The sequence below is a fragment of the Pristiophorus japonicus genome, chromosome 1 (genome assembly GCF_044704955.1).
Source record: "Pristiophorus japonicus isolate sPriJap1 chromosome 1, sPriJap1.hap1, whole genome shotgun sequence".
Classification (NCBI taxonomy): domain Eukaryota; kingdom Metazoa; phylum Chordata; class Chondrichthyes; family Pristiophoridae; genus Pristiophorus; species Pristiophorus japonicus.
This window is the reverse complement of record NC_091977.1, coordinates 219329218-219352513: the sequence shown is the minus strand read 5'-3', so window position 1 is coordinate 219352513 and position 23296 is coordinate 219329218.

Sequence of the window (23296 nt, the reverse complement as noted above, 5' to 3'; positions counted from 1 at the left end):
CCAAAGACGATGACCCTGCGTGGGACCTCCCTTTTTATACCAGTGTGATCAGGTAAGGAGTGTCTGCCACAAGTTCACCCCTTGTGGTCAAGGTGTGCATCTAGGTTGAGTGTATGCAGTAATACAGTGGTGTTGCATTGTGGTTACATACATGACATTGATGAAGGTGTCTCTGCCCTTCTTGGGGCCCACTACTTGATTGCGAAATAGAAGGCAGTCTGCCTGTATAGATATTGCATCTTTGCACAGCTGGAATGGCTTTATCTCTTCCTGCTTTTCCACTGGGACACTGGACTAGCTCCCGTGAAGCACACAGCTTTTGACTAGAGATAATAAGGGGTCCTGGCTTGTCCAGGTTTTGATCTGCCGAGCAGTGATGGGTGATTGCTCACTCTCAAATGCATCCATAACCATGGCTAGATCTGTGGGCTGTGCCATTTCCACCCCCATGGTGGACAAAGCCAGCCTACTGAGAGCATCGGCGCAGTTTTCTGTGCCTGGCTTGTGGTGGATGGCATAGTTGTATGCGGACAACCTGAGCGCCCATCTTTGGATGCGGGCCGTGCATTGGTAATAATCCCTTTACTCTTGGAGAACAGGTATATAAGTGGCTTATGGTCGATTTCCAATTCGTATTTTAGCCCAAACAGATATTGATGCATTTTCTTTACCCCATAAACACACTCTAACGCTTTTTTCTCAATCATGCTGTAGGCTCTCTCAGCCTTAGACGGACTCCTGGATACATAAACAACCGGTTGCAGTTTCCCGAAATCATTAGCTTGTTACAATACACACCCGACGCCATATGACGATGCATCACATGCTAGTACCAAACGCTTACATGGATCATACAACACAAGCAATTTGTTTGAGCATAACAATTTTCTTGCTTTTACAAAGGCATTTTCTTGGCTTTTGCCCCAAACCCATTTGTCCCCTTTTCGTAGTAAGACATGCATTGGTTCTAACAGTGTGCTGAGACCTGGTAAGAAGTTACCAAAATAGTTCAGGAGTCCCAGAAATGTTCGCAGCTCCGTCACGTTCTGTGACCTCAGTGTGTTCTCGATTGCCTCCGTCTTCGTGTTGGTGGGCCTGATGCTGTCCGCCGCAATCCTCTTTCCCAGGAACTCCACTTCAGGTGCCAGGAAAACACACTTTGAGCATTTTAACCTAAGCCCCACATGGTTGAGTCGACTAAGAACGTCCTCCAGGTTCTGCAGATGCTCGACTGTGTTCCGACCTGTGACCAAAATGTCATCCTGGAAGACCACGGTGTGCGGGACCGACTTCAGTAAGCTTTCCATGTTTCTCTGGAATATCGCCACTGCCGATAGGATTCCAAATGGGCATCTGTTGTAAACAAAAAGACCTTTGTGCGTGTTGATGCAGGTGAGGGCCTGCGATGATTCCTCCAGTTCCTGCGTCATGTAGGCGGCCTTTGGTAGTGGGTAATGGTCCAGCAGGGAGAAACGATTGATCGTTACTTTGTAATCGCCAGAGATTCTGACGGTGCCATCTCCCTTGAGGACTGGGACGATAGGATTGGCCCACTCGTTGAACTCGATTGGTGAAATGGTACCCTCTCTTCGCAACCGGTCGAGCTCAATCTCTACCCTTTCTCTCATCATGTACGGCACTGCTCTCGCCGAGTGATGGATGGGTTGTGCCCCCGAAATTAGGTGGATCTGCACTTTTGCTCCTTGGAATTTCCCGATGCCTGATTCGAACAACAAAGGAAATGTGTTTAAGACCTGGGCACACGAAGTGTCGTCAGCGGCCGATAGCGCTCGATGTTGTCCCAGTTCCAGCGTATCTTTCCCAGCCAGCTCCTGCCGAGCAAGGAAGTCTTGCTGCAGTTATACAGGATATTGGTCAGGCCACACCTGGAATAATGCGTACAGTTTTGTTTTCCATATTTAAGATGGAATATACTTGCTTTGGAGGCATTCAGAGAAGGTTCACTAGGTTGATTCCGGAGATGAGGGGATTGATTTCTGAGGAAAGGGTGAATAGGTTGGACCTCTACTCATTGGAATTCAGAAGAATGAGAGGTGATCTTATCGAAACGTAAAATATTATGAGGGGGCTTGACAAGGTGATTCCAGAGAGGATGTTTCTACTGTTAGGGGAGACTAGAACTAGGTGGCATAATCTTAGAATAAGGGGCCGCCCATTTAAAACTGAGATGAGGAGAAATTTCTTCTCTGAAGGTTGTAAATCTGTGGCATTCGCTGCCTCAGAGAGCTGTGGGAGCTGGGTCATTGAATAAATTTAAGACGGAGATAGTCAGCTTCTTAACCGATAAGCTTCTTAACCGATAAGGACGTTCTTGCTAATGAGGGAGTACAGCGACGGTTCACCAGATAGATTCCCTGGATGGCAGGACTGACACATGAGGAGAGACTGTATCGACTGGGCCTGTATTCACGAGAGTTTAGAAGAATGAGATGGGATCTTATATGAACATATAAAATTCTGATGCGACTGGACAGGCTAGATGCAGGAAGAATGTTCCCGATGTTGGGGGAGTCCAGAATCAGGGGTTACAGTCTAAGGATAAGGGGTAAGCCATTTAGGACTGTGATGAGGAGAAATTTCTTCAATCAGAGAGTGGTTAACCTGTGGAATTCTCGACCGCAGAAAGTTGTTGAGGCCAGTTCGTTAGATATATTCAAAAGGAAGTTATATATGGCCCTTACGGCCAAAGGGATCAAGCGGTATCGAGAGAAAGCAGGAAAGGGGTTCTGAGGTTGAATGATCAGCCATGATCTTATTGAATGGCGGTGCAGGCTCGAAGGGCCGAATGGCCTGCTCCTGCACCTAATTTTTATGTTTCTATATTTCTATGAGCAGTGTGGGACCATCGCCCGGTACCACCAGAGTGGTAGCTTTACACCGCTCCATCGCAGGAGACCTTTACGGCAGCACTACCGATTACAGGAATCAGTTCTTTCATGTAAGTTCTTAGATTCGTGCGAACTGGAGTTAAGACTGGCCTTGAGGCCTTGTTGCACCACAACCTTTCGAAAGTCTTTTTGCCCATGATGGACTGGCTCGCGCCCGAGTCCAGCTCCATTGACATCGGGAGTCCATTTAGTTCAACATTCAGCATTATCGAGGGACATTTTGTGGTGAATGTGTGCACCCCATGTACCTCTGCCTCCTTGATCTGAGGCTCTGGTTTGTCATAATCCTCTGTGGATCTGTCCTCCTCTGCAACATGGTGGTTTGCAGGTTTAACAGGCTTTGCAGCTGGCCTGCACATTCGTTGGAGGTGTCCCATTGTTCCACAGCCCTTGCAAATGTACTCTTTGAATCGGCATGAGTGCAAATGATGATCACCCCTGCAGCGCCAACAAAGTGTTAATGGCCTTGCATTCTAAACTAAACTAAACATTCAAAACTAAAAATCATGGTTTAAAAGCTGGTGTTAAAACACTCTACCTAAATGCACACAGCATTCGAAATAAATTAAATGAGTTGACGGCACAAATCATTACAAATGGATATGATTTGGTGGCCATTACAGAAACGTGGTTGCAGGGTGGCCAAGACTGGGAATTAAACATACAGGGGTATCTGACAATTCGGAAGGATAGACAAGAAGGGAAAGGAGGTGGGGTAGCTCTGTTAATAAAGGATGATATCAGGGCAGTTGTGAGAGATGATTTTGGCTCTAATGAACAAAATGTTGAATCATTGTGGGTGGAGATTAGAGATAGTGGGCCCAAGTTTCGAGCCGTGCCTAGAACGGCGCAGTCCCGACCTGGACGCCTGTTTTTTGCGCCACAAAGTGCGCCTAAAAAAAACCTCCAGATTTTCCAGCTCCCTGCAGGCCCTCTGGCCCTCTGGCCCTCGGCGCAGCGCAGCAGGAGCTGCAGGGGGCGGAGCCAGGTCCCTGCGCTGAAAACAGTGCCGGGACCTCTGCACATGCGCGCTACAGTGGGCACGCAAGTGCAGTAGCTCCAGGCGCCCGAAACTGTGTGGGAGGGACCGAAGAACGCAGCCCCTAGCCCTGGCCGAACGGCCTCACTGGGGCTGCGTGAATAAGGTTCCTCCCATGGCCAGCTCCTGCTTCCTCCCGACCCGACTCGACTCCTGCTTCCCACCTCCGGACCGGACCCGACACCGACCTGACTCCCGCTCCCCCTCCCGCCCCCGGACCTGACCCGACCCCCCGGACTGGACCCAAACCGACTCCCGCTCCCCCAGCCCCCCCAGCCCCCGCCTCCGGACCGGACCCCACACCGACACCGACACTGACCCGACTCCCGCTTCCCCCCCCATCGCCCCCGGACCGGACCCGACCCCCCGGACTGGACCCAACCTGACTCCCGCTCCCCCCCCCACCCCGCCCCCGCCTCCGCCTCCGGACTGGACCCGACACCGACCCCGACCCGACTCTCGCTCCCCCCCTCCCCCACCCACGGACTGGATCCGACCTGACCTCCCTCTCCCTCCCTCCCCCCGACCCGAACCGAACCGAACCGACCTCCCTCCCACCACCCCCCCGACTCGCGCTTCCCTCGACCCGACCCAACGCCACCTACCTGTAAATCTGGTGCTGGGGATGGACCCTGCCCGAAGTCTCGGGCCCGGCCCGTTCAGCCTCCTTCCTCCTTCTCCTTTCCCCCCTTCTCCTTTCCCCCCCGCAGCACGCTGTTGGAGGGCTCCCGGTGCTGCAGTCGGTAAGTAGAAAATGTTTTATTTATTGATTTAAAAAAAAAATTATTTCTTATTAATTTTTTTTGATTGATTTATTGGTTGATTTATTGATGTATTTATCATTTATTATTGATGATGGCTCTTTATTTGTTAAAACTGAAGTGTTTAATGTTTGTAAACTTCCCTTTAAACCCCCGCACCCCCCATTCCCTACGCCTGATTTGTAACCTACGCCTGATTTTCTAAAGTGTAGACAAGGTTTTTTCGAGCGTACAAAAATCTTCACTTACTCCATTCTAAGTTAGTTTGGAGTAAGTTTTCACTGACGAAACTTTGAAAACAGGCGTAAGTGGCCGGACACGCCCCCTTTTGAAAAAAAAATTCTGTTCCAAAGTGAAACTGTTCTAACTGACTAGAACTGGAGCAAACTAAATGACGAGAATTCCGATTTCTAAGATACTCCATTCTGTACCAGTTGCTCCGAAAAATCAGGAGCAAATCATGTGGAAACTTGGGGCCAGAAAGGGGAAAAAGTCACTGGTGGGCGTAGTTTATAGGCCCCCAAATAATAACTTCACGGTGGGGCGGACAATAATCAAGGGAATAATAGAGGCATGTGAAAAAGGAATGGCAGTAATCATGGGGGATTTTAACCTACATATCGATTGGTCAAATCAAATCGCATGGGGTAACCTGGAGGAGGAATTCATAGAATGCATACGGGATTGTTTCTTAGAACAGTATGTTACAGAACCTACAAGGGAGCAAGCTATCTTAGATCTGGCCCTGTGTAATGAGACAGGAATAATAAACGATCTCCTAGTAAAAGATCCTCTCGGAATGAGTGATCACAGTATGGTTGAATTTGTAATACAGATTGAGGGTGAGGAAGTAGTGTCTCAAACAAGCATACTATGCTTAAACAAAGGGGACTACAGTGGGATGAGGGCAGAGTTAGCTAAAGTAGACTGGGAACATAGACTAAACGGTGGCACAATTGAGGAACAGTGGAGGACTTTTAAGGAGCTCTTTCGTAGTGTGCAACAAAAATATATTCTAGTGAAAAAGAAGGGCGGTAAGAGAAGTGATAACCAGCCGTGGATAACCAAGGAAATAAAGGAGAGTATCAAATTAAAAACCAATGCGTATAAGGTGGCCAAGGTTAGTGGGAAAATAGAAGATTGGGGAAATTTTAAACGAAAGCAAAGTATGACTAACAAAGCAATAAAGAAAGGAAAGATAGATTACGAAAGTAAACTTACGCAAAAGATAAAAACGGATAGTAAAAGCTTTTACAGATATATAAAAAGGAAAAGAGTGACTAAAGTAAATGTTGGTCCTTTAGAAGATGAGAAGGGGGATTTAGTAATAGGAAATGTGGAAATGGCTGAGACCTTAAACAATTATTTTGCTTCGGTCTTCACAGTGGAAGACACAAAAACCATGCCAGAAATTGCCGGTCATGGGAATGTGGGAAGGGAGGACCTTGAGACAATCACTATCACTAGGGAGGTAGTGCTGGACAGGCTAATGGGACTCAAGGTAGACAAGTCCCCTGGTCCTGATGAAATGCATCCCAGGGTATTAAAAGAGATGGCGGAAGTTATAGCAGATGCATTGGTTATAATCTACCAAAATTCTCTGGACTCTGGGGAGGTACCAGCAGATTGGAAAGCAGCTAATGTAATGCCTCTGTTTAAAAAAAGGGGCAGACAAAAGGCAGGTAACTATAGGCCGGTTAGTTTAACATCTTTAGTGGGGAAAATGCTTGAAGCTATTATTAAGGAAGAAATAGCAGGACATCTAGATAGGAATAGTGTAATCAAGCAGACGCAACATGGATTCATGAAGGGGAAATCATGTTTAACTAATTTACTGGAATTCTTTGAAGATATAACGAGCATGATGGATAGACGTGTACTGATGGATGTGGTGTATTTAGAATTCCAAAAGGCATTCGATAAGGTGCCATACAAAAGGTTACTGCAGAAGATAAAGGTATGCGGAGTCAGCGGAAATGTATTATCATGGTTAGAGAATTGGCTGGCTAACAGAAAGCAGAGAGTTGGGATAAATGGGTGCTTTTCAGGTTGGAAATCGGTGGTTAGTGGTGTGCCACAGGGATCGGTGCTGGGACCACAACTGTTTACAATATACATAGATGACCTGGAAGAGGGGACAGAGTGTAGTGTAACAAAATTTGCAGATGACATAAAGATTAGTGGGAAAGCGGGTTGTGTAGAGGACACATAGAGGCTGCAAAGAGATTTAAATAGGTTAAGCGCATGGGCTAAGGTTTGGCAGATGGAATACAATGTAGGAAAATGTGAGGTCATCCACCTTGGGAAAAAAAACAGTAAAAGGGAATATTATTTGAATGGGGAGAAATTACAACATGCTGTGGTGCAGAGGGACCTGGGGATCCTGGTGCATGAATCCCAAAAAGTTAGTTTGCAGGTACAGCAGGTAATCAGGAAGGTGAATGGAATGTTGGCCTTCATTGCAAGAGGGATGGAGTACAAAAGCAGGGAGGTCCTGCTGCAACTGTACAGGGTATTGGTGAGGCCGCACCTGGAGTACTGCGTGCAGTTTTGGTCACCTTACTTAAGGAAGGATATACTAGCTTTGGAGGGGATACAGAGATGATTCACTAGGCTGATTCCGGAGATGAGGGGGTTAGCTTATGATGATAGATTGAGTAGACTGGGTCTTTACTCGTTAGAGTTCAGAAGGATGAGGGGTGATCTTATAGAAACATTTAAAATAATGAAAGGGATAGACAAGATAGAGGCAGAGAGGTTGTTTTCACTAGTCGGGGAGACTAGAACTAGGGGGCACAGCCTCAAAATACGGGGGAGCCAATTTAAAACCGAGTTGAGAAGGAATTTCTTCTCCCAGAGGGTTGTGAATCTGTGGAATTCTCTGCCCAAGGAAGCAGTTGAGGCTAGCTCATTGAATGTATTCAAGTCACAGATAGATAGATTTTTAACCAATAAGGAAATTAAGGGTTACGGGGAGTGGGCGGGTAAGTGGAGCTGAGTCCACGGCCAGATCAGCCATGATCTTGTTGAATGGCGGAGCAGGCTCGAGGGGCTAGATGGCCTACTCCTGTTCCTAATTCTTATGTTCTGATGTTCTTATGTTCTAATTCATCACCCTTGATGGTGGACTCTGAGACATCTGCGGACGTGTAGTTGCAGGTATCTGTGACCTGCCCTGTACATTACGATTCGAAAACAACATCACTTTGTTCACAGAACTTGTCGCAGCACTTGTGTGCTGAGAGATTTGTTTCGTATTGTCACTGGTGGCAATAAACGCCTAGGCTAACACTATGGCCTCACTCAAGGTTGGGGTCTCTGCAGTCAAAAGTTTGCGAAGTATGGTTTTGTGGCCAAAGCCAAGTACAAAAAAGTCTCTGAGCATGTGGTCCAAATGTCCTTCAAATTCGCAATGTCCTGCAAGGTGTCTTAGCTCGGCGACATAACTCACCACTTCCTGGCCTTCAGACCTTTTGTAGGTGTGGAACCGATACCTCGCCATCAGAACGCTTTCCTTCGGGTTCAAATGCTCTCGGACCAGTGTGCACAAATCATCGTATGATTTCTCTGTGGGTTTCGCTGGAGTGAGCAGATTCTTCATGAGGCCATACGTTGGTGCCCCACAGATGGTGAGGAGGACCGCCCTTCGTTTGGCAGTGCTCTCTTCCCCATCTAGCTCGTTGGCCACGAAGTATTGGTCGAGTCGCTCCACAAAAGTTTCCCAATCATCTCCCTCCAAGAATATCTTCAGGATGCCCACTGTTCTTTGCATCTTTGGGTTCGCTGTCTGTATCTCGTCACCAGTTGTTGTGTATGGAGAAAGAGTCTGACTGAACACTGTGAGCTCAAAGTAAAGTGAGACCTTAGTCTTTTATTGCAGGTCTCCAGAGTGCCTCTCCAACCTGTGAAGCCTCCTTAAATACCTGTGCTCCGAATGGATTGTGGGATCCCTTGGGACTCCAGTGGATGAGCCTTCTGGTGGCTGTACAGAGTAAATACAAGTTTACATATATAACAGTCCTCCTCATTAACATTGAGGGATTTGTGCCAAAATTGGGAGAGCTGTCCCACAGACTAGTCAAGCAACAGCTTGACATAGTCATACTCACAGAAGCATACCAATCAGCCAATGTCCCAGAATCCTCCATCACTATCCCTGGGTATGTCCTGTCCCACCAGCAGGACAGATCCACTCATTGTGACAGCACAGTGGTATACAGTCAGCAAGGATTGGCCCTGGGAGTCCTCACCATTGACTCCGGACCCCATGAAGTCTCATGGCTTCAGGTCAAGCATGGGCAAGGAAACCTCCTGTTGATTACCACCTACCGCTCACCTTCAGCTGATGAATCAGTGCTCCTCCATGTTGAACGCCATTTGGAAGAAGCACTGAGAGTAGCAAGGGCACAGAATGTACTCTGGGCGAGGGACTTCAATGTCGGTAGCACTACTACTGACAGAGTCCTGAAGGACAAAGCTGCCAGACTAGGACTACAGCAGGTGCTGAAAGAACCAACACGAGGGAAAAACCTACTTGACCTCGTCCTCACCAATCTACCTGTCGCAGATGCATCTGTCCATGACAGCATTGGTAGCAGTGACCACTGCGCAGTCCTTGTGAATACAAAATCCCGTCTTCACACTGAGGACACCCTCCATCATGTTGTGTGGCACTATCACTGTGCTAAATGGGGATAGATTCAGAACAGATGCAGCAGCTCAAAATTCGGCATCCATGAGACGCTGTGGGCCATCAGCAGCAACAGAATTGTATTCCACCACAATCTCACTGCCCGGCATACCCTTCACTCTCCCAGTAACTGGTGGAGTGCCGCAGGGATCAGTGCTGGAACCCCAACTATTTACAATCTATATTAATGACTTGGAAGAAGGGACTGAGTGTAACGTAGCCAAGTTTGCTGATGATACAAAGATGGGAGGAAAAGCAATGTGTGAAGAGGACACAAAAAATCTGCAAAGGGACATAGACAGGTGAAGTGAGTGGGCAAAAATTTGGCAGATGGAGTATAATGTTAGAAAGTGTGAGGTCATGCACTTTGGCAGAAAAAAAATCAAAGAGCAAGTTATTATTTAAATGGAGAAAGATTGCAAAGTGCCACAGTACAGCGGGACCTGGGGGTACTTGTGCATGAAACGCAAAAGGATAGTATGCAGGTACAGCAAGTGATCAGGAAGGCCAATGGTATTTTGGCCTTTATTACACAGGGGATGGAGTATAAAAGCAGGGAAGTCTTACTACAGTTATATAAGGTCACACCTGGGATACTGCATGCAGTTTTGGTTTCCATATTTACAAAAGAATATACTTGCTTTGGAGGCAGTTCAGCGAAGGTTCACTAGGTTGATTCCGGAGATGTGGGGGTTGACTTATGAGGAAAGGTTGAGTAGGTTGGGCCTCTGCTCATTGGAATTCAGAAGAATGAGAGGTGATCTTATCAAAACGTATAAGATTATGAGGGAGCTTGACAAGGTGGATGCAGAGAGGATGTTTCCACTGATGGGGGGAGACTAGAACTAGAGGGCACAATCTTAGAATAAGGGGTCGCCCATTTAAAACAAAGATGAGGAGAAATTTATTTTCTCAGAGGGTTGTAAATCTGTGAATTCACTGCCTCAGAGAGCTGTGGAAGCTGGGACATTGAATAAATTTAAGACAGAAATAGACAGTTTCTTAAACGATAAGGGGTTATGGGGAGTGGGTGGGGAAGTGGAGCTGAGCCCATGATCCGATCAGCCATGATCTTATTGAATGGCGGAGCAGGCTCGAGGGGCCGTATGGCCTACTCCTGTTCCTATTTCTTATGTTCTTATGCTCAACCCTGGTTCAATGAGGAGTGCAGAAGAGCATGCTAGGAGTAGCACCAGGTGTACCTAAAAGTGAGGTGCCAACCTGGGGAAGCTGCAACACAGGACTACATGCACGCTAAACAACAGTAGCAGCATGTTATAAACAGAGCTAAGCGATCTCACAATCAACGAATCAGATCAAAGCTCTGTGGTCTTGCCACATCCAGTCGTAAATGGTGGTGGACAATTAAACAACTAACGGGAGGAGGAAACTCCATGAATATCCTCATCCTCAATGATGATGGAGTCCAGCACATGAGTGCAAAAGACCAGGCTGAAGCATTTGCAACCATCTTCAGCTAGAAGTGCTGAGTGGATGATCCATATCTACCTCCTCCTGATGGAAGATGTCATCAACAGTGCTATCAAGCGGCACATATTTATCAAAAACCTGCTCACTGATGCCCAGTTTGGGTTCTGCCAGGAACAGTCGGCCCCAGACCACATTACAGCCTTGGTCCAAACATGGACAAAAGAGCTGAATTTCAGAGGTAAGGTGTGAGTGACTGTCCTTGACATCAAGGCAGCATTTGACCGAGTGTGGCATCAAGGAGCTTTAGTAAAATTGAAGTCAATGGGAATCGGGAAAACTCTCCACTGGCTGCAGTCATACCCAGCACAAAGAAAGATGATTGTAGAACAATCACCTCAGCCCCACGACATCACTGCAGGAGTTCCTCAGGGCAGTGTCCTCGGCCTAATCATCTTCAGCTACTTCATCAATGTCCTTCCCACCATTATGTCAGACATGGGGATGTTCGCTGATGATTGCACAGTGTTCAGTTCCATTCGCAACACCTCAGATAATGAAGGAGTCCATGCCCGAGTACTGCAAGATCTGGATAACATTCAGGATTGAGCTGATAAGTAGCAGGTAATATTCGTGCTACGCAAGTGCCAGGCAATGACTATCTCCAACAAACGACAGTCTAACCACCACCCTTTGACATTCAACGACATTACCATCGGCGAATCCTCCACCATCAACGTGCTCGGGGTCACCATTGACCAGAAGCTTAACTGGGCCAACCACATAAATACTGTAGTCCCAAGAACAGATCAGAGGCTGGGTATTTGAAAGAAAGAAAGAAAGACTTGGATTTATATAGCGCCTTTCACGACCACTGGACATTGCAAAGTGCTTTACAGCCAATGAAGTACTTTGGGAGTGTAGTCACAGTTGTATTGTAGGAAACACGGCAGCCAATTTGCACACAGCAAGCACCCACAAACAGCGATGTGATAATGACCAGATAATCTGTTTTTTTGTGATGTTGACTGAGGAATAAATATTGGCCAGGACACGGGGATAACTACTCTGCTCTTCTTGGTCCACTTGAGAGAGCAGACAGTGCTTCGGTTTAACGTCTCATCTGAAAGATAGCACCTCTGACAGTGCAGTGCTCTCTCAGCGCTGCACTGGATTGTCAGCTTAGATTTTTTTGTGCTCAAGTCCCTGTGCGAGCAGCAGGAGTCCGGGGACAGTGGAGCGGCCTATAAAGGCCCAGCGTCGTTCGGAGAGGCGGGAGTGCGAGCAGCAGGAGTCCGGGGACAGCGAAGCGGCCTATAAAGGCCCAGCATAGTTCGGAGAGGCCAGCTTGTGCAGCTGCAGCGGGGAGAGAAGGCAAAAAAGTAGAAAGAAATCGAAAGGTGACGTCACAGCCAAGGAGGTAAGTGATTGGCTGGTGATTGGTGAGTAGCTTTTCTTTTTCTTTAGTCTATCAGTAAGTAACCCTGAGCATTGTTGTTGCCAAAATAAGTTAATCTAGGGGTTAAGTCATGGCAGGACAGCTCGGACACGTGTTATGCTCCTCCTGTACCATGTGGGAAATCAGGGTGTTCCTGACGACTACGTGTGCGGGAAGTGCATCCGCCTCCAGCTCCTGACGGACCGCGTTGTGAAACCGGAGCTGCGGGTGGATTCACTCTGGAGCATGCACGATGCTGAGAATGATGTGAATAGCATGTTTAGTGAGTTGATCTTACCGCAGGTAAAGGGTCCACAGCCAGATAGGGAATGGAAGACCAACAGGAAGAGCAGTGCGAGGAAGGTAGTGCAGGGATCCCCTGCGGTCATCCCCCTGCAAAACAGATACACTGCTTTGGCTACTGTTGAGGGGGATGACTCATCAGGGGAGAGCAGCAGCAGTCAGGTTCATGGCACCGTGGCTGGCTCTGCTGCACAGGAGGGCAGGAAAAAGAGTGGGAGAGCGATAGTGATAGGGGATTCGATTGTAAGGGGAATAGATAGGCGTTTCTGCGGCCGCAACCGAGACTCCAGGATGGTATGTTGCCTCCCTGATGCAAGGGTCAAGGATGTCTCGGAACGGGTGCAGGACATTCTGAAAATGGAGGGTGAACAGCCAGTTGTCGTGGTGCATATAGGTACCAACGATATAGGTAAAAAACGGGATGAGGTCCTACGAGATGAATTTAGGGAGCTAGGAGTTAAATTAAAAAGTAGGACCTCAAAAGTAGTAATCTCAGGATTGCTCCCAGTGCCACGTGCTAGTCAGAGTAGGAATCGCAGAATAGCTCAGATGAATACGTGGTGCAGAAGGGAGGGATTCAAATTCCTGGGACATTGGAACCAGTTCTGGGGGAGGTGGGACCAGTACAAGCCGGACGGTCTGCACCTGGGCAGGACCGGAACCAATGTCCTAGGGGGAGTGTTTGCTAGTGCTGTTTGGGAGGAGTTAAACTAATATGGCAGGGGGATGGTAACCTATGCAGGGAGACAGAGGGGAATAAAATGGAGACAGAAGCAAAAGATAGAAAGGAGAATAGTAAAAGTGGAGGACAGAGAAACCCCAGGCAAAAAACAGAAAGGGCCACTTTACAGCAGAATTCTAAAGGGTCAAAGTGTGTTAAAAAGACAAGCCTGAAGGCTCTGTGCCTCAATGTGAGGAGTATTCGGAATAAGGTGGACAAATTAACTGTGCAGATAGCAGTTAACAGATACGATGTGATTGGCATCACGGAGCCATGGCTCCAGGGTGACCAAGGCTGGGAACTCAACATCCAAGCGTATTCAGCATTTAGGAAGGATAGACAGAAAGGAAAAGGAGGCTGGGTGGCATTGCTGGTTAAAGAGGAAATTAATGCAATTGTAAGGAAGGACATTAGCTTGGATGATGTGGAATGAGTATGGGTGGAGCTACGGAATACCAAAGGACAGAAAACGCTAGTGGGAGTTATGTACAGGCCACCAAATAGTAGTACTGAGGTAGGAGACAGCATCAAACAAGAAATAAGGGATGTGTGCAATAAAGGTACAGCAGTAATCATGGGCAACTTTAACTACATATTGATTGGGCTAACCTAACTGGTAGCAATGCAGTGGAGGAGGATTTCCTGGAGTGTATTAGGGATGGTTTTCCAGACCAATATGTCGAGGAACCAACCAGAGAGTGGGCCATCCTCAACTGGGTGATGCGTAATGAGAAGGGACTAATTAGCAATCTTGTTGTGCGAGGCCCCTTGGGGAAGAGTGACCATAATATGGTAGAATTCTTTATTAAGATGGAGAGTGACACAGTTAATTCAGAGACTAGGGTCCTGAACTTAAGGAAATGTAACTTTGATGCTCTGAGGTGCGAATTGGCTAGATTAGACTGGCAAATGATACTTAAAGGGTTAACGGTGGATAGGCAATGGCAAATCTTTAAAGATCATATGGATGAACTTCAACAATTGTACATCCCTGTCTGGAGTAAAAATAAAACGGGGAAGGTGGCTCAACTGTGGCGAACAAGGGAAATTAAGGATAGTGTTAAATCCAAGGAAGAGGTATACAAATTAGCCAGAAAAAGTAGCAAGCCGGAGGACTGGGAGAAATTTAGAATACAGCAGAGGAGGACAAAGGGTTTAATTAAGAGGGGGAAATGGAGTACGAGAGGAAGCTTGCCAGAAACATAATTGCAAAAGCTTCTATAGATATGTGAAGAGAAAAAGATTAGTGAAAACAAACATAGGTCCCTTGCAGTCAGATTCGGGTGAATTTATAATGGGGAACAAAGAAATGGCAGACCAATTGAACAAGTATTTTGGTTCTGTCTTCACAAAGGAAGACACAAATAATCTTCCGGATGTACTAGGGGTCCGAAGGTCTAGTGAGAAGAAGGAACTGAAGGATATCCTTATTAGGCGGGAAATTGTGTTCGGGAAAATGACGGGATTGAATGCCGATAAATCCCCAGGGCCTGATAGTCTACATCCCAGAGTGCTTAAGGAAGTGACCCTAGAAATAGTGGATGCATTGGTGGTAATTTTCCAACAGTCTATCGACTCTGGATCCTATGGACTGGAGGGTTGCTAATGTAACACCACTTTTTAAAAAAGGAGGGAGAGAGAAAACGGGTAATTATAGACCAGTTAGCCTAACATCAGTAGTGGGGAAAATGGAATCAATCATTAAGGATGAAATAGCAGCACATTGGAAAGCAGTGATAGGATTGGTCCAAGTCAGCATGGATTTATGAAGGGGAAATCATGCTTGACAAATCCTTTGGAATTTTTTTGAGGATGTAACTAGTAGAGTGGACAGGGGAGAACCAGTGGATGTGGTGTATTTGGACTTTCAAAAGGCTTTTGACAAGGTCCCACACAGGAGATTGGTGTGCAAAATCAAAGCACATGGTATTGGGAGTAATGTACTGACGTGGATAGAGAACTGGTTGGCAGACAGGAAGCAGAGAGTCGGGATTAACGGGTCCTTTACAGAATGGCAGGCAGTGACTAGTGGAGTGCCGCAGGGCTCAGTGCTAGGACCCCAGCTTTTTACAATATATATGAATGATTTAGATGATGGAATTGAGTGTAATATCTCCAAGTTTGCAGATGACACTAAACTGGGTGGCGATGTGAGCTGTGAGGAGGACGCTAAGAGGCTGCAGGGTGATTTGGACAGGTTAGGCGAATGGGCAAATACATGGCAGATGCAGTATAATGTGGATAAATGTGAGGTGCAGCGAGACCTGGGTGCCATGGTTCATCAGTCATTGAAGGTTGGCATGCAGGTACAGCAGGCAGTGAAGAAGGCAAATGGTATGCTGGCCTTCATAGCAAGGGGATTTGAGTATAGGAGCAGCGAAGTCTTACTGCAGTTGTACAGGGCCTTGGTGAGGCCCCACCTGGAATATTGTGTTCAATTTTGGTCTCCTAATCTGAGCACTCTTGCTATTGAAGGAGTGCAGCGAAGGTTCACCAAACTGATTCCCAGGATGGCAGGACTGACATATGAGGAGAGATTGGATCGACTGGGCCTGTATTCACTGGAGTTTAGAAGGATGAGAGGGGATCTTATAGAAACATATAAAATTCTGACGGGACTGGACAGGTTAGATGCTGGAAGAATGTTCCTGATGTTGGGGAAGTCCAGAACCAGGGGACACAGTCTAAGGATAAGTGGTAAGCCATTTAGGACTGAGATGAGGAGGAACTTCTTCACTCAGAGAGTTGTTAACCTGTGGAATTCCCTACCACAGAGAGTTGTTGATGTCAGTTCATTCGATATATTCAAGAGGGAGTTAGATATGGCTCTTACGGCTAAAGGAATCAAGGGGTATGGAGAGAAAGCTGGAACGGGGTACTGAAGGAATGATCAGCCATGATCTTATTGAATGGTGGTGCAGGCTCGACGGGCCGGATGGCCTACTCCTGCACCTATTTTCTATGTTTCTATGGAGTGGGACTTGAACCCACAACCTTCTGACTCAGGGACGAGAGTGCTACCCATTGAGCCACAGTTGACACTGTTATTCTGCGGCGAGTGTCTCACCTTGTGATTCCCCAAAGTCTTTCCACCATCTACAAGGCACAAGTCAGGATTGTGATTTAATACTCTCCACTTGCCTGGATGAGTGCAGCTCCAACAACACTCAAGAAGCTTGACACTATCAGGACAAAGCTGCCCACTTGATTGGCACCCCATCCAGCACCTTAAACACTCACTCCCTCCACCATTGGAGCACTGTGGCTGCAGTGTGTACCATCTACAAGATGCACTGCAGCAATTCACCAAGGCTTCTTCGGCAGCACCTCCCAAACCCACAACCTCTACCACCTAGAAGGACAAGAGCAGCAGGCGCATGGAAACATCATCACCTGCACATTCCCCTCCAAGTCACACATCATCCTGACTTGGAAATATATTGTCGTTCCTTCGTCATCGCTGAGTCACAATCCTGGAACTTCCTCTCTAACAGCACTGTGGGAATACGTTCACCACTTGGACTGCAGTGGTTCAAGAAGGTGGCTTACCTTCTCAAGGGCAATTAGGGATGGGCAGTAAATGCTGGCTTTGCCAGCGACGTTCACATCCCAAGAACAAATATTTTAAAAGATTGGTGGAAACCCACCATAATTTCAGGGACAGTGACCACAATTTTAACATACCCCCCACCCCCACGTCCCAACCCGATAGAAACCAATGGGTGCGGAGTGGGCAGTTAAAGTGAAGTGGGGCCCAGGTGAAGCATGAGTCCAATCTAACACACCCGGACTTCCAGGAAGCTCTGAGTGCAGTTATACATTTCTCATGGTGTACTACAAAAGGGGCAAATAACGCACTCTATGCACAAAGAGGAATGTTTTCCTAGTGTACAGTTAAAAGTAAATATCATGGCAATGTTAATAGTCCAGCAAAGGAATCTTGCAGGATGGAACCTTCCCACGCCCGGGTGAAATTATTCAGCAGAGGAGTAGTCACTGACCTTCTTGCAGTCTTCTTGGTAATTATCTTTCAGAGCAGTTTATAAAATAGGGTCTTTGAAGTTGTTCAAAATATATAATTATTATTAAAGAAATTCTCATTAAGAAGATTACCGGTTAACCCCATATTGGATACCCCTGAACTGACCCTGTGCTTTTCTGTCCTGCACAGATTTTATTGTCAGGTGGTGATTTATGATCTCTTTTTATTGTCCACAGCACTCAGTGACAGCACAGGAGCAGTGGATGATGATAACTGAACAGTTACAAGGTGGAGAGCTTCATTTGATGCCATTACCATGTGGGCATAGTTCAATCAGTTCATCGACATTATCCAAACAGCAAGATTTTATTAGCTGTCTGAACTCACTCATTGCTCTATTTCATTTACTGTACAGTGACTTTATTAAAAAACCAAAGTTAAAGGTACATTGTCGGGATTTCTATTCAGGTAAAGAAAATGAGTGAACGGGCAGTGAATAAACAGCAAGCTTTGCTTCGTATTTGTTCTTTAGGTTCTCTTTATACTGTTTCAAACAAACTTATTGCCCCTGTTGCTGTCTTCAAATAAATATAATTACACTGTTTAAAACAGAAAAATAACTTTCTTGATAAAAGTGGAGGGAGAAGAAAGTTAGGAACAAGGGAGCAAAACAGTAGAAAATAAAGAGATATGGGAAACAGCAGAAAAGAAGGAACAAAACTCACACCTGCTATCCTGCATTGTTTACTGTCAATGTTCCAACAACTCGATGATAAATGCTGTGATATTTCAAAAAACCCAGAAAAATTGTCTACAGAAGAGAAGACTGGATAACGCAGAGGCCGAAATTCCTTGTTTCTTCCAGTGCGGTCCTGTGATAACTGCGGCCGGGCGGTCAGTGGCAGTTGACCATCAGGTGAGATTCTGGCAGTATTTAGGGCCAGAAACTGTTTTTCCAATGTTTTTGTGTTGCTGGCTTCTGATGTGGATCTGGTGCAGCCGGGGATAACAAGGTAAACTTGCTGGGGAGTTTAAAGACCTGCGACCAGGAAGGTCTGGGTTTGTTTTACTGGACCTTCTTTACTCCTACTGTCGCTGGCCCTCATTGGTCCCTGAATTGAGGTCCCACCACAGTTCCACCCAGATACACCCATCATCTGAGGCAACCGGATTACACGGTTTAATAAAATCACAGGATTTTGGGAGTAAGTGAGTTATGCTTGTAACTACAATATGCTCAAGTGTCCTCAATTTGAGCGATTGCCCATTTATCCTCTGTAGTGACCAGAAGTTTCATATATGAACGCACAGTTAAAGATGTATTTTGAAACAATACACTTGTGTGGAGACATTGGGATCAGTGGTTCCAGCAGCTGAAAGTTGGACAACTATGTTTCTATGTTTCTAACTGCTCGAAGGGCCAAGATTCAGACCTGCGCCAAGTGAGATGTCAATGAGTCCAATATTGGTGGTACAGTACAGGGATAGTCTACACAATCATACACAACCAGTACAGAACCATTTGGATTTACAGTCTCATTAACCCAACAAGGCTTTGTGTTATTAAATAGTTTTTTTGGGGGGCGTGAGGATTGGGGGTTTCATACTGTTTAAATTTCCTGCAATGGGTGCGACTTTCTAAGTGAATTTAGTCGTCACCATTTCTTAAAAATGATTTAATTTTGCAGCTATTTTTAAAGATTATGTGTACCTTGTTACATAATATAATCTGTGTGGGTTTAATTATTGCCTGCCCAGTGTTGACGAATATCATGCTCTGTTTAGAGGATGCGACTACCCAGTCTGAGAGCTGCCAGTCCCACATCATTCACTGGAGGGCAGTAAAGACCCAATCTTGGTGATGGATAAATGGGAAAATGTTCCGAACACACTGCTGCTTCATCTAAGTTGTATTTATTAAAAATCTTACTTTCGTGATTAAGGTTAACTAGAGATTTAAAGAAACAATTTCATGCCATTGGTTTAATACACAAATACTCTTCACAAGCAAATTGAAAGATTACAAGGTTAAACATGGAAAAACATTAAATCCAAGATATACCAGAAATAGTGAATGTCAGTTATAAAAAGTGATAACAATTGCAATGGATTTTGAGGAGGCTTAAAATGAACAGATACCAGCAACGGGGAGAAAGCAGTCAGACACCCACAATAGGCAAATGAATAGATTCGAAACACATTTATGTGAAAGACAAGTAAAAGCTTTTTGTTGACATTTTTCAACAGGATTTTTAAATGTATTTTCTGCTCCATTCACCTGCACAATATGGCACCTCCCAGATTATGGGCCTCCACAGATTGTCGCTCGAGCTTAAGTACTAACTGTTAACCAGTAGACAAGAGCAGTTTGAGGTGACTCGCCCTGCAAATCTGTTATCTCTTGCTCCAAAATTGTGGCTCCTCTCCATCTCCCCCCTCCACCGTCCCCCTCCACCTTCCCCTTCCCCTTTCCTTTCCCTTTCCCCTGCCTCCCTCTCCTTCCCCTTCCCTTTCTTCCTCCTCCTTTCCCTTCCCCCTTTCCATTCCCTTTCCCCTATCCCCTTCCCCTGCCTCCTTCACCTTTCCCATTCTCTTTCCCCTCCTCCTTCCCCTCCTCCTTCTCCCTTTCCATTCCCCTATCCCCTTCCCCCTTCTTCCCCTTCCCTTTCTCTTCCTCTCCTCCCCCTTTCCCTTCCCCTTCTCTTCCCCCTCCTCCTTACCCTTTCCCCTTTCCATTCCCCTCCTCCTTCCCCTTCCCTTTCCCCTATCCTCTTCCCCCTCCTCCTTCCCCCTTTCCCTTACCCCTTCTCTTCCCCTTCCTCCTTCTCATTCCCTTCCCCTCCTCCTTCCTGTAGGGTGTTTTGTGTGCCTCGTGTCTCTATGACTCTCCCTTGATTCGACCGGTGCTTTAAAACTCCCCGGATCAGGTTGTTTCCCTTTGCCAATAGTTCCTGCATAGCCCGTCGATTAGCGGGTAATCCCACAGAGAGAGAGAGAGGGAGACCAAGGTCAGATAGGTCGTCTCCTGTGCCCGATGTGCAGCGTCCCCAGCAGATTACTATGTAACCAGGCCGTGAGCGGATGCCACCTGGTTGGTCTTCCGAAATATGCCGCTAACCACAAGCCCCACAATCCCCAAGTTCGGACATAAGGAGTTACTATGGATAGATTATAATTGACTCAGACAAAACAAAATGGTTCAGGTTGGTCAAAGATCAATTCTTTTTATTACACTCACAAAACGACAACTGCTACTCCTCTCGCTTACGGCTTAAAGAGTAGGTGACTGTGGACACTAACTTAAAACCTTAGACAAAATACCCCCTGTCGGTTACGCCGAACCAACCCCGTTCCCAAAATCTAAGCCTAAGATAATGGAAACCCTTCTAACTAAACCCCTCTCCCGGCTTGGTCAGAACCCACACTTGGAAGCTTCCTCACACACACACACACACACACACACATACACACACACACACACACACACACACATACGTGTTAGCCTGTGTCTTGGATACTTGCAGTTCCTCAGCAGCTGAATATGCTGGTGGTCTTGGGGATTTCCAGAGGTGTATGCTAGATATAATTACCAGCCCTTGTCGTTGATTCACGCGGGCCCCGGGTCCGTTCAGCATCTTTATACCCCGTATGATAAACAAAGCTGGCTGGGTGATTCCTGGTTACCATGGTCGCAGAGATGCTAGTTGATCTTCCTGGTGATGTCTCTGTCCTGGATTGGTCATCTCGATGAACACAATGGTAGGCCAATTCTGTAAATGAGCAGTTCTCGGAGTGCTGACTGTTTGTTGACTTCTTGACTGCTCCTTCATTGAAAGAAGTCACATTTGGAGGAGTTACATTTGGCCTGCAAACCTCGTTGTCCATCCAGACATCCCGGCCCCATGGACAAAAGGTGTTTTTCCACAAATCGCACAAGGTTCGAAATGAAAAAGGCCTCTGCCTTTCATGATGTCAGCATTGAGACTGGTCCCATGGCAACCCAAAAGACAGACAGCTCCTGCTATCAGTCCTTTTTAAAGTCCAAATGTTCAAACTCAATTTTGAAACGCAGTCCATATGCATCTCCATTTTAAAAGAGTATGGATCCATTTTAAAAGTCCAAAAATCCTTCCGGCCCATACACTGATGTTGGCACCGGCCAAATCCTACATTCCCCTTCCCTTCCCCCTTCACCTTCCCCTTTCTGTTCCCTTTCCCCTCCTCCCATTTCCTCCTTCCTCCTCCTCCCCCTTCCACCTGGATGCAATGGCCAGAGTCAGTGATTCAGTTGGTGGAGAATCACACCTGTTAAACCTGAGTCCAATGCATTGAACCGTGATTGGTTCAAACATTTTTTAGGCTCACAGGTTGTGTGGGTGAAGCTGTTTTTCTGACAGTTAGCCTGGATTTTGGTCCATGTATTGATATCCGGATCCTTCACCTGATCTCTGCGGATTCCTACATGTTTGTAAGTTTACTAGTTTGTTGGCCAGATTTAATTTTTAGTGATTTCCATAGTGGATTTTGTGTTTTTGTTTATTTACTGAAGTATTGAGAATCCCAATTTCATGTAGAGTCATAGGGCTGGATTTTCGGATTTTAGTGATTTCGCCCATTTTCAAGCGGAAATTATATTTTTTTACCACTGGGTTACCGTTACTGCCAGAGCTCGCAGCTTTCAGCAAACGGTGAAGATCATTAGCAACAGCGATAACTCCGGCGTTGCACAACAGAATTTGTGTGCGGGAGCCGAAAGTTGCAACCCAAAAAAAGAAATCGGACCTTCTCCACATGCGTGATTTTTTTTTTAAAGGTTTTTTTTTCTTATTCCCACATTTCTGGTCCGCTGTCGATCGCAAACGCTAATCCAGGCAGGGAGTGCCTGGGCATGCGCGGTACACCCAGGGCTGAATCAGCCATTTTACAATTTGATTCACAATGGAAGGAGATGATAGTAGGCAGAGAGCCAGAAGCTTCAGCCCAGAGGCAAATGAAGCTCTTGTCAGTGGTGTAGAAAAAAGATGGGCTGAATTGAACAAGAGGGGTGCAAGTAGACCCCTCCCCCCCCCAGTGGTTTTTGGAAACATTTGGAGAAGCATTGCTGAGGAGGTTGTCTCTATTGACACTATTCGAAGGACTCACACAGTGCTGCAAGAGGTTTAATGATCATTGCAGGGTCGTTAGATGAGGTCCTTACTGCTAGGGGGATCAAGGGGTATGGCGAGAAAGCAGGAATGGGGTACTGAAGTTGAATGTTCAGCCATGAACTCATTGAATGGCGGTGCAGGCTAGAAGGGCCGAATGGCCTACTCCTGCACCTATTTTCTATGTTTCTATGTTTCTATGTTAGAGTAAGTAATATTTTTATTGCCGCACTCCCTCATTACTGAAATTATAAATCAGACACACTATTTGTTCTCATGCTGTTGGTAGAGGTAGGCTTAGTGTTGCACCCTATTTGCCATGAATGATCTTTACACATTATTAAGATTCCTTTCTGAGATCTTAAAAGATGTTTGTGCACTTCGATGTCTTCCTCATGAACCACATGCAACTTCCAGGGCCATTAAACAGAGGACTGTATTAAATGCACACAGTATGGTATAAGTGCTTTGATGGCTATCTGTGTGTGTGTGCCACAAGAGTAGATGGGCCCTCTGGTAACCATTCCCATTGTCACCTTTGCAGGCAAAGTTGGCCCACAACCGCCGGCAGCAGTGGCGGATAGGCGGTGGTCCGCACCGAACCATGCCATTAACAGACCTTGAGATGCGAGTGACCGGTCTGATCGGTGCCCCCGTTCAATAGTGAGGGTAAGTCCGGCACACTCCCCGGGCTGGGTTGGGGCAATGTGATGCAGTGTCTGTGGACTAGGGTTGGGCCAATGTCATGAAGTGTCTTCGGACTACATGTAATGGAGTAGCGGTGGTCCTTCAAATGAGCCTGTGCTATGTGACCTTCCTCATGGCACCCTGCTCCTTCCCCTGCTGCTAACCAGTCGTCTGTTGCTTTCTGCTTCCAGATA